The sequence below is a fragment of the Chanodichthys erythropterus genome, chromosome 22 (assembly GCF_024489055.1).
Source record: "Chanodichthys erythropterus isolate Z2021 chromosome 22, ASM2448905v1, whole genome shotgun sequence".
In the NCBI taxonomy this organism is placed as follows: domain Eukaryota; kingdom Metazoa; phylum Chordata; class Actinopteri; order Cypriniformes; family Xenocyprididae; genus Chanodichthys; species Chanodichthys erythropterus.
The window spans coordinates 12,220,045-12,232,189 of NC_090242.1; positions in this window are offsets into that span (position 1 = coordinate 12,220,045).

Genomic DNA, 12,145 nt, shown 5'->3' on the forward strand with positions numbered 1-12,145 from the left:
TATCTTTCAACATACCTTTTGATGTTCATGCATGTTTTTTGAGATATACCTTGTATACCTTGTGTTAGAAAAGACTCACGCTCTGCGCTGCCACTTGAACTGAGGCATTACAGCAATCTGACGTCACATTTAAGAGCGCCAAAACACCATTGTTTGAATTTCATGTTAAAATTGACAGAATTTTAAAACTGAGACTCAGAAGTAATCAAAGTAGTAGTCAAATCAGAAGTAACAAAGCACAGAGCTATTTGCGATTATTGGATGGGAGGCACCACAAATAATGTTTGATGTTAAAAAAAAAAAACACAGACCTGGCAACTCTGGCTTTAACTATGCGTGAATCATAGGGTGAAATAGAGCCTGCTTTAACGTCGCTATTTTTTAACTGTTAATGCATTATTGTCACATTAACTAAATTCAACACGAGATCAGCCGATGGTCGATAGTGAAAATAATATCTTTTATCGGCCAATACCAATTTTTGGCCGATACATCAGTACATTTGTAATATATATATACACAGACACACACACCCTTATGCTTACTAAGGCTACATTTTTTTTTCTTTTCATTTTAAAGCGATTTTTCAGCATCGTTACTCCAGTCTTCAGTGTCACATGATCCTTCAGAAATCATTCTAATATGCTGATTTCTGCTGCAACTCAATCAGATTAAGTTCAGCTTATTACAATGAAATTTTGAGTTCACACAGCTTTTTTCTATTAAGTACAATGAACTTTCATTATTATTTGAGTGAAACAAACTCATTTAATTTAGTTAATTTCACTTCAGTTCGCATTAATGCTTGAGAATGTTCTTTTCTTTTTTTTCTTAAGATTGTTTTTAAGACAAAACTTAAAGGTGGGGTAAGTGATATTTCCAAAACGCTGTTTGGAAGATAGTCGGACCGACATAACAACAAACATGCAGCAATCAGCATTAGGGGGCGTATGATGGTCGAGGAGACAGAACGAGCAAGAGAGAGATTTGAAGAATGACTACAGAAAGAGATATAAGACAATACAAAAGATAAAAGCTCAGAAGAATATCACTGGAATGAAGGTTTATGACTGGGCAAGGGCTTTAGGACCTGCATTAAATTATTAGAAAAGAGTTCCAGCACTGGAGAGAGCTAAGTGGGAAGGCCTGAAAGCAGAACTAACAACAAACTTACTCTTGTGTACTGTACATTCATTTTTTGTGCTTCATTGTCGTTTGTTCATTTTATTTTTCGTGAAGCATTAATTTGTTGCATGTCAGCTGTGATTAATAGACATCCACTCTTGCATTGCGTGTGTAACAGAGGCCAGCTAGTGAGAGTTGTGTCATAATGTCAATGTCACTTCTGATCAATTAAATGCATCCTTGCTGAAAAAGTATTAATTAAGTTGGCTTGAAAAAGCCAACATATTGTTATGCTATTTTCTTCTGAGACTAAAATTTCTGACTGCTACTCATCCTAGAGCTTCAACTCTACAAACTCCAACTAACTGATCCGACTTACGGTTTTCCTAAGAATGACTATTAAAGCTCGGAAAAATCCCATTGACTTTCATTGACGGAATGTTCAAATGAGCCAAGACTTTCAAATTCCAACTGTCAAAATTCAAATTTAAACTACAGAAGCCCATTAGACTCAAAAACTCAATTAGACTCGAGTGCCATTCTATGTACTATTTCTAATCCTATATCTATCTATCTATCTATCTATCTATCTATCTATCTATCTATCTATCTATCTATCTATCTATCTATCTATCTATCTATCTATCTATCTATCTATCTATCTATCTATCTATCTATCTATCTATCTCTATCTATCTATCTATCAAACTAAATCTATCATATATAGAATATCCTAGCAACCTCATAGCAATACCCTAGCAACCCAAAGCATAGAGGGATATCTTCAAATCGGTATATCATAGAGGCATGGGAGTTGGTTTATATCATTCATATGGCTCTTTTGACTCATGCTAGCAATCTGAACTTCCAACATGCTACACATGCTAGCAGTGAATAGCTACATGCTAATAGTGATTAGCTAAGTGTTAAAGTAGGCTAAGAACATGCTAAGAATTCTATAAAAACTCCATAGTAACCATCTGTGACAACTACCAACCACCTAGCAACATCATACCAACCACCCAGTTTACCATAGCAACCGCCTAGCAACCACCCAGAACACCCTAGCAACTACCTAGCAACACCTTAGCAACCACCCAGGTTACCATAGCAACTGCCTAGCAACACCTTAGCAACCACTCAGTGTACCCTAGCAACCATATAGCAACACCCTAACAACCACCCTGTGTACCCTAGCAACCATATAGCAACACCTAGCAACCACATGGCAACAGCCTAGCAATCCTAGAAACCACCTTGAGTACCCTGACTCTATCTATCTATCTATCTTTCTATCTATCTATCTATCTATCTATCTATCTATCTATCTATCTATCTATCTATCTATCTATCTATCTATCTATCTATCTATCTATCTATCTATCTATCTATCTATCTATCTATCTATCTATCTATCTATCTATCTATCTATCTTTCTATCTATCTATCTATCTATCTATCTATCTATCTATCTATCTATCTATCTATCTATCTATCTATCTATCTACTAAATTAAAACTTAAACTTTCAAACTGAAAACTTTTAAAACTACTTCAAACTTTCTGGACCGGCTTTTTCAAGCCAACTTAAAGTTTGTCTTGATGAACTTTTTAATCTAGTTGCATTTAAAAACAAAATCGTACAGACCCAAATCTTTAAACACTAGTATATATATTTGTGTGTGTGTGAATTTATACGCTACTTTGTAAGTTATACTGAGTAAATACAGAACATATGAAGTACATTAAACAAACAGTACAGAGTAGCTGTAAAGACTAGATTAGCTTGATGAATTCATCAGAATTCAAGCACGACTCATTAGGCGTCCTGAGACCAACAACAGAATGAGGTCTTAAATTCATAACTTAGTCTTCTGAGACTCTCCGTAGTAATCAAATCAAACAGAAAGAACTAAAACTAGCACCTGACCTATTGCATCTGACAGCCTGTCTCTTGATGTGAGGTGTTTTAAAGACTCTCGTGCTCTTTCTTTGGTCAGACAGATGCACGCTCGTTCAATAGTCATTTTGATTCCAGTGATTTAGCTAATTACTCCGTATCAGCTCAAGTCATCGATCCCTCCCCTCTCCTGCTGTCAGCCACTCCTGGGGATCAGTGAGTGATTGACAGCCATGTAAACCTGCAGGTGTCTGCAAAACGGACTATATCTTCAAGTTATGACCACTCGTCTTACAACTTTTTAAACCAAATATATGCCTTAACACTTATTATAGTCAAAATAACATTTTCTAACAGTTACTAAGACCATTAATCATGTCTATGTTCCAGTTGCATATAAGCCGCTTCAGTTATATTAAAGGTGCCCTAGAACTTATTTTTAAAAGATGTAATATAAGTCTAAGGTGTCCCCTGAATGTGTCTGTGAAGTTTCAGCTCAAAATACCCCATAGATTTTTTTTAATTCATTTTTTTAACTGCCTATTTTGGGGCATCATTAACTATGCACCGATATATAGGTTGCGGCCCCTTTAATTCTCATGCTCCCCCTCCCCCGGAGCTCACGCTTGCCTTGAACATCATAAACACAGTTCACACAGCTAATATAACCCTCAAAATGGATCTTTACAAAGTGTTCGTCATGCATGCTGCATGCATACATCGGATCATGTGAGTATCGTGTTTATTTGGATGTTTACATTTGATTCTGAATGAGTTTGAGGCTATGCTCTGTGGCTAAAGCTAACATTACACACTGTTTGAGAGATTTATAAAGAATGAAGTTGCGTTTATGAATTATACAGACTGCAAGTGTTTACAAATGAAAATAGCGAAGGCTCTCTTGTCTCCGTGAATACAGTAATATACGATGGCAACTTTAACCACATTTAACAGTACATTAGCAACATGCTAACGAAACATTTAGAAAGAAAATTCACAAATATCACTAAAAATATCATGTTATCATGGATCATGTCAGTTATTATTGCTCCATCTGCCATTTTTCACTATTGTTCTTGCTTGCTTACCTAGTCTGTTGATTCAGCTGTGCACATCCAGACGTTCTGCACCTGAATAATGCCTCGATCATGGGCTGGCATATGCAAATATTGTGGGCGTACACCCTGACTGTTACGTAACAGTCGGTGTTATGTTGAGATTCGCCTGTTCTTCAGAGGTCTTTTAAACAAATGAGATTTATATAAGAAGGAGGAAACAATGGAGTTTGAAACTCAGTGTATGTCTTTTCCATGTACTGAACTCTTCTTATTCAACTACGCCAATATAAATTCAACATTTAATTCTAGGGCACCTTTAAACTGGTGTGTTGGGTCAGAGCACCATCATGTACTTAGCTGTGACAAAAAAAACATTTAATTAATTTGTTATTTTTTCCTTGAAAATATGTAAATTTGTTTTATATCACAAATTAGTTTGTTGCTATAGGATTAGTATAACGGGTCATTCCTTCACTGTAAGTCTATGAGATTTTTGGGGGTGTTAAGATGTATATTTTAAGTCTGATTGCTTGAAGTAACAGCACACTTTTACAGTAATGAAGCTCATTTCCACTTCAGAGTAAAAACTTAAAAATAAACCCCAACTGTGAGATTAAAATAAGAAATAAAGTTGCAGTTGTGATATAAAGTCACGTAAAGAGATGTAATGTGTGTTTACGAGAATTAAGTTGCAATCATGAGAAATATAGTTGAAATTACTAGAAATATGAAGATGAAATATGCATCTGTGCAAGTCTGATGATTGTGTGTTGGAGCGCAGGGTGTGTGTTGGAGCACTGAGCTGTGGAATAGGCCTGTAAGTCAGCTTTCAGAAGTGACTGCTTGACAGTGCAGGTTTTAGAGGTGCGTTTTACTGCCTGTCGTTGCTGTGGGCAACAGCAGTGACCCGAGCAGAGTGTGTGACGGAGCCTTACTGAGTTTGTGTTGAGTCTCGTCAGACTTGGACCGCCTGGACTACAAACACACACACAAACTGACTCGCACTCAAAATGTATTCAACTGGCTCATATTATTTGACCACATTTGCACTATTGTTCTGTCTGTCTGTCGTTCTGTTGTCCTATCTATCTATCTATCTATCCATCTATCTATCTATCTATCTATCTATCTATCTATCTATCTATCTATCTATCTATCTATCTATCTATCTATCTATCTATCTATCTATCTATCTATCTATCTATCTATCTATCCATCCATCCATCCCCATCCATCCATCCATCCATCCATCCATCCATCCATCCATCCATCCATCCATCCATCCATCCATCCAAAGCTTTTTAATGTTTTTTTCCCCCAAACATTTTAAACAAGGTTTTGCCAAGCTAGGATTCAAAGTTTGTCTTGACCTTAAAAATAGTTGTACAAATTTCAATGCATTGTTAACTTAAAGGGTTAGTTCACACAAAAATGAAATTTCTGTCATTAATTACTCACCCTCATGTCGTCCCAAACCCTTGAAACCTTTGTTCATCTTCGAAACACAAATTAAGATATTTTTGATGAAATCCAAGGGTTTCTGAAGCACACGTAGGCAGGGCAGCAACATCATTGTACCTTTAGAGGTGAAAGGTAGTAAAGACATTGTTGAAGGTGCCCTAGAACTTTTTTTTAAAAGATGTAATATAAGTCTAAGGTGTTCCCTGAATGTGTCTGTGAAGTTTCAGCTCAAAATACCCCATAGATTTTTTTTATTATTCATTTTTTTAACTGCCTATTTTGGGGCATAATTAGAAATGAGCCGATTCAGGGTGTGTGGCCCTTTAAATCTCATGCTCCATGCCCAAGGAGCTCGCGCTTGCCTTAAACAACATAAAAAAAGTTCAAACAGCTAATATAACCCTCAAAATGGATCTTTACAGTGTTTGTAATGCAGCATGTCTAATCACGTAAGTACAGTGTTTATTTTGATGTTTACATTGATTCTGAATGAGTTTGAGGTTTTGCTCCATGGCTAACGGCTAATGCTACACTGTTGGAGAGATTTATAAAGAATGAAGATGTCTTTATGCATTATACAGACAAGTGTTTAAAAATGAAAATAGCGACGGCTCTTGTCTCCGTGAATACAGTAATAAACGATGGTAACTTTAACCACATTTAAAAGTACATTAGCAACATGCTAACGAAACATTTAGAAAGACAATTCACAAATATCACAAAAAATATCATGTTATCATGGATCATGTCAGTTATTATTGCTCCATTTGCCATTTTTTGCCATTGTCCTTGCTTGCTCACCTAGTCTGTTGATTCAGCTGTGCACAGATCCAGACGTTCTGCCCTTGTCTAATGCCTTTCATCCAGACGTTAATACTGGCTGCCCTTGTGTAATGCCTCAATCATGGGCTGGCATATGCAAATATTGGGGGCTTACATATTAATGATCACGACTGTTGCGTAACAGTCTGTGTTATGTTGAGATTCGCCTGTTCTTCTGAGGTCTTTTAAACAAATGAGATTTATATAAGGAGGAAACAATGGAGTTTGAGACTCACTGTATGTCATTTCCATGTACTGAACTCTTGTTATTCAACTATGCCGAGGTAAATTAAATTTTTGAATCTAGGGCACCTTTAAAATAGTCAATGTGACTGCAGTGGTTCAATCTTAACCACTGTTATGAAGCGACGAGAATACTTTTTGTGCGCAAAAACAAAACAAAAATAACAACTAATTTGAAATGTTTTCATACACAGTTGATGTAGTGAACACAGTTTGCGTCCGAACGCCGGCTCAGTATTGGCAGGAGCTGTTCACATGAGCAGCATGATGCATGTGTGTGATGCTGATGCAGGAGCCAGTGTCATGATCACTAGTGAGAGTGCCCTAGTCAGCCACTAGAGGGCACTCCATTCCGGACTCTTGTTTTCACCCCTTGGACTACATTACCCATACTCACTCCTGGACTCATTATCCCACTCATTGCACACAGCTGTTTTGTGTTTATTCATTAGTGTCTGTCTATTTATACCTGGTTTGTCTCTGCCCTTGTTATGGTGTCTTCACGAACATTCCTGGTTTCTCTGTTTTGGTTTTCGTTGTGTTTTTCTTGTTTTGTGTTCGGACTGTTATCATGGATTTTGACCCTTGCCTGTTTCTGGATTTACGCTTTGGATTACCCCAATAAATACCTGCAATTGGACCTACCCTGTTTGTCTTCGTGTGTGCCGTGACAGAAGACACCATCACTTTAGGATCCAGCAGGATGGGGATTTGGATCACTCCTCCAGCCACGGTGAGGGAGCGGATGGCTCTTGTTCGGGCGGTGCTGGCTCTGCGACAGGAGGGGAGAGAGATAGGGTGTTTTGCCCAGTTTTTCTGGACATTTTCAAGAGGGCTGCGGTATAATGATGAGGCGTTAAAAGGGGTTTTTTAATGTATGCCTTGATGACCCTCTGCCCCAGTGTGAGTTGGAGGGGCTCCAGACCCTGGATTTTTGGGGTTTTACCCATTATCTCTCCCGCAGAAACCGTGGGCCAACTCATGCTCAGCCAGAGGCCGCTCTTGCCCGTGAGCCCGCCCCAGAGCCTGCTCTAGCCCGTGAGTTCGCTCCAGAGTCTACAGAGGAGGTGGGCACAGGTTCAGTGCTGCACTCACGTAAGAGGAGGAAGAGGAGGAGGAAGGCTTCCGTCATCCCTCAAGGCCTGGAAGCCTTCCCGGAGTCCGCTCCAGTCAGTGAGTCCACTCCAGAGTCCGCTCCAGTCAGTGAGTCCACTCCAGAGTCCGCTCCAGTCAGTGAGTCCACTCCAGAGTCCGCTCCAGTCAGTGAGTCCACTCCAGAGTCCGCTCCAGTCAGTGAGTCCACTCCAGAGTCCGCTCCAGTCAGTGAGTCCACTCCAGAGTCCGCTCCAGTCAGTGAGTCCACTCCAGAGTCCGCTCCAGTCAGTGAGTCCACTCCAGAGTCCGCTCCAGTCAGTGAGTCCGCTCCAGTCAGTGAGTCCGCTCCAGTCAGTGAGTCCGCTCCAGTCAGTGAGTCCGCTCCAGTCAGTGAGTCCGTTCCAGTCAGTGAGTCCGTTCCAGTCATTGAGTCCGTTCCAGTCAGTGAGTCCGTTCCAGTCAGTGAGTCCGTTCCAGTCAGTGAGTCCGTTCCAGTCAGTGAGTCCGTTCCAGTCAGTGAGTCCGTTCCAGTCAGTGAGTCCACTCCAGAATCCGCTCCAGTCAGTGAGTCCACTCCAGAGCTCGCTCCAGTCAGTGAATCCACTCCAGAGCCCGCTTCAGTCAGTGAATCCACTCCAGAGCCCGCTCCAGCCAGTGAGTCCGCTCCAGCCAGTGAGTCCGCTCCAGCCAGTGAGTCCGCTCCAGCCAGTGAGTCCGCTCCAGCCAGTGAGTCCGCTCCAGAGCCCGCTCCAGCCAGTGAGTCCACTTTGGGTGAGCCACCGCCACACCCTCATAAGCGGAGGAGAAGGAGGAAAAGGGCTTCCTCCGTCCTACAAGGCCTGGAGACCACTTTGGTGGTTGTTCGTGGGTTACCGAAGCGCCTTGCCCTGCCGGCGCCACCGAAGCGCCTTGCCCTGCCGGCGCCACCGAAGCGCCTTGCCCTGCCGGCGCCACCGAAGCGCCTTGCCCTGCCGGCGCCACCGAAGCGCCTTGCCCTGCCGGCGCCACCGAAGCGCCTTGCCCTGCCGGCGCCACCGAAGCGCCTTGCCCTGCCGGCGCCACCGAAGCGCCTTGCCCTGCCGGCGCCACCGAAGCGCCTTGCCCTGCCGCCTGAGCAGCCCGAGCCTGCTGCCATCACCGAGCTGTCCGCTCTTCCTGATACGACCACGGAGGTCGTCCCCGAGCTGCCCGCTCTCCCTGACACGGCCACAGAGCAACCTTGGTCTGCCCTGCCGCCATCGCCCAGATCTTCTGTACTGCCGCCGTCATCCAAGCCTTCTGCCCTGCTGCCACTGCCCCGGCCGTTGGAACCGCTGGAACCCGCCTGGTCAGTTCCTCCAGCGCCGCCCTGGCAACCAGCCAGGACTCCAGACCCCAGGGAACCCGCCTGGTCAGTTCCTCCAGTGCCGCCCTGGCATTCAGCCAGGACCCCGACCCTCTTAGAGCCCCCGTGGTCTGTTCCACCGGCTCCCCCCTGGCCTTTGGTTGGGGGCTCTGGTCCTGGCCCACCATCCCTCCCCCTGATCCTCCTCCTGTCCACCTCCCTCCTGAGTTTTTGTGTTTTTTGTTTTTGTTGTCTGGTGGAGCGTCTGGTAGCCGCTCCTTTGAGGAGGGGTAATGTCATGATCACTAGTGAGAGTGCCCTAGTCAGCCACTAGAGGGCACTCCATTCCGGACTCTTGTTTTCACCCCTTGGACTACATTACCCATACTCACTCCTGGACTCATTATCCCACTCATTGCACACAGCTGTTTTGTGTTTATTCATTAGTGTCTGTCTATTTATACCTGGTTTGTCTCTGCCCTTGTTATGGTGTCTTCACGAACGTTCCTGGTTTCTCTGTTTTGGTTTTCGTTGTGTTTTTCTTGTTTTGTGTTCGGACTGTTATCATGGATTTTGACCCTTGCCTGTTTCTGGATTTACGCTTTGGATTACCACAATAAATACCTGCAATTGGACCTACCCTGTTTGTCTTCGTGTGTGCCGTGACAGCCAGCCAATAATTAGTCGGCGTTCGGACGTAAACACAGAAGCGCTGAATTGAGTTCACTACATCAACTGCATACGACAACTGTTCAAATTGTTAAATAAAGTTGTTATTTTTGTTTTGTTTTAAGTATTCTCGTCGCTTCATAACATTAGGTTTGAACCACTGCAGTCACGTTGACTGTTTTAATTGTCTTTACTACCTTTCACCTCAAAAGGTACTATGATGTTGCTGCCTATGTGTGCTTCAGAAACCCTCAGATTTCATCAAAAATATCTTAATTTGTGTTCCAAAGATAAACGAAAGTCTTACGTGTGGAACAACATGAGGGTGTGTACTTAACTTAACTAACCCTTTAATTTCCTTGAATTCAAATGTAGTTCTGCATCATGTTTATTACCTCAACTCAAATTCAACTTAAATTCGGGAATTGAATTGAATTTTAAAAGGCAGTGTCAATTCATTTCTGAATGGGCACTACCACCCTGGTTGCTAGTGTGTATTGTGTCATTGCTAGGAGATTGCTTAAGTCAACAGAGTCTGCCCTTAAAGGTGCCCTAGAATTAAAAATTGAATTTACCATGGCATAGTTAAATAACAAGAGTTCAGTACATGTAAATGACATACAGTGAGTCTCAAGCTCCATTGTTTCCTGTTGTTTCCAAGCAATTAAAGGGGCTGCAGCCTGAATCGGCGCATTTCTAATTATGCCCCAAAATAGGCAGTTAAAAAAAATAATTTAAAAAAATCTATGGGGTATTTTGAGCTGAAACTTCACAGACACATTCAGGGGACACCTTAGACTTATATTACATCTTGTAAAAAAACATTCGATGGCACCTTTAAGTCTCTATCATATACTGGTCTCTATGACTTAAAGACTTAAAGGTCTATTATAGGTTTATCAAAGGTCTATCATACCTCATACCAGCACAGAGATGCTTGTTGAAGATGTAGCTAATTATGGCTACATCTTCAACAAGCATCTCTGTGCTGGTATGAGGTTGATATCACATGATACCTGACCTCATGTTTTCATACAGTAACCCTTGAGTGATTTATAAAGAGTGTTGTCATAACATTATATGGAGTGTGAGTAAATGGTAAAACCACTGCCGTCTTTTTCTATTAGTTAATGTATTTCCATTTTAGGAACAATTACCTTAATCATCTATATCTGACATTTGAAAATATTGCACAAATTCATTAACTTCTGCAAAGTATGTATGCAGAGCAACTATGATTTTTTTTATAGTCTCTTCACATAAAACGTGCCTGATTTCAAACTTACTGTCCATCAAAGTGAGAAAAAGTTCAAGCACTAACTCCTACACAACACTTAACATTCTTGTATTGAATTACACGTTCAATCAAAATACAATATATTTAACGAGAAAATGTGGAAACTAAAGTTCAAGGTCATCTTCCAGACCACCTTGACATATCTGATGGTAACTCTTTTTAGGAGTATTGTTATTTGCTATTTGCACTACCAAAAGTTTGGATTATAGTAAAAAAAAAATTTTAAATAAAGAAATTAATATCTTTATTCAGGAAGGATGCATAGCAAATCAGCATATTAGAATGATTTCTGAAGGATCATGTGACACTGAAGACTGGAGTAATGGTGCTGGAAGTTGCCTATAGTTTGACAGGGGCCAAATTGTGATGGCTAGACGACTGGGTCAGAGCATCTCCAAAACTGCAGCTCTTGTGGGGTGTTCCTGGTCTGCAGTGGTCAGAATCTAGTGGTCCAAGGAACAGTGGTGAACCGGCAACAGGGTCATGGGCGGACAAGGCTCATTGATGCGCATGTGGAGCGAAGGCTGGCCCGTGTGGTCCAATCCAACAGGCGAGCTACTGTAGCTCAAATTGCTCAAGAAGTTAATGCTGGTTCTGATAGAAAGGTGTCAGAATACACAGTGCATCGCAGTTTGTTGTGTATGGGGCTGCATAGCCGCAGACCAGTCATGGTGCCCATGCTGACCCTTGTCCACCACCGAAAGTGCCAACAGTGGGCATGTGAGCATCAGAACTTCATAACTGGTTTGAGGAGCACAACAACAACTTTGAGTTGTTGACTTGGCCTCCAAATTCCCCAGATCTCAATCCAATCGAGCATCTGTGGGATGTGCTGAACAAACAAGCCCGATTCATGGAGGCCCCACCTTGCAACTTACAGGACTTAAAGGATCTGCTGCTAACATCTTGGTGCAGATACCACATCACACCTTCAGGGGTCTAGAGGAGTCCATGCATCGCCGGGTCAGGGCTGTTTTGGCTGCAAAAGAGGGACCAACACAATATTAGGAAGGTGGTCATAATGTTATGCCTGATCAGTGTGTATCCGAGTGAAATGGCTTCTCAAACAAGAATAAATGTAGAGCGGGTCTGTGTCCGTCTGCCGTTGATTTGATCTTTGTATGGTTGTTTGCTGTTGACATCTGAATATAT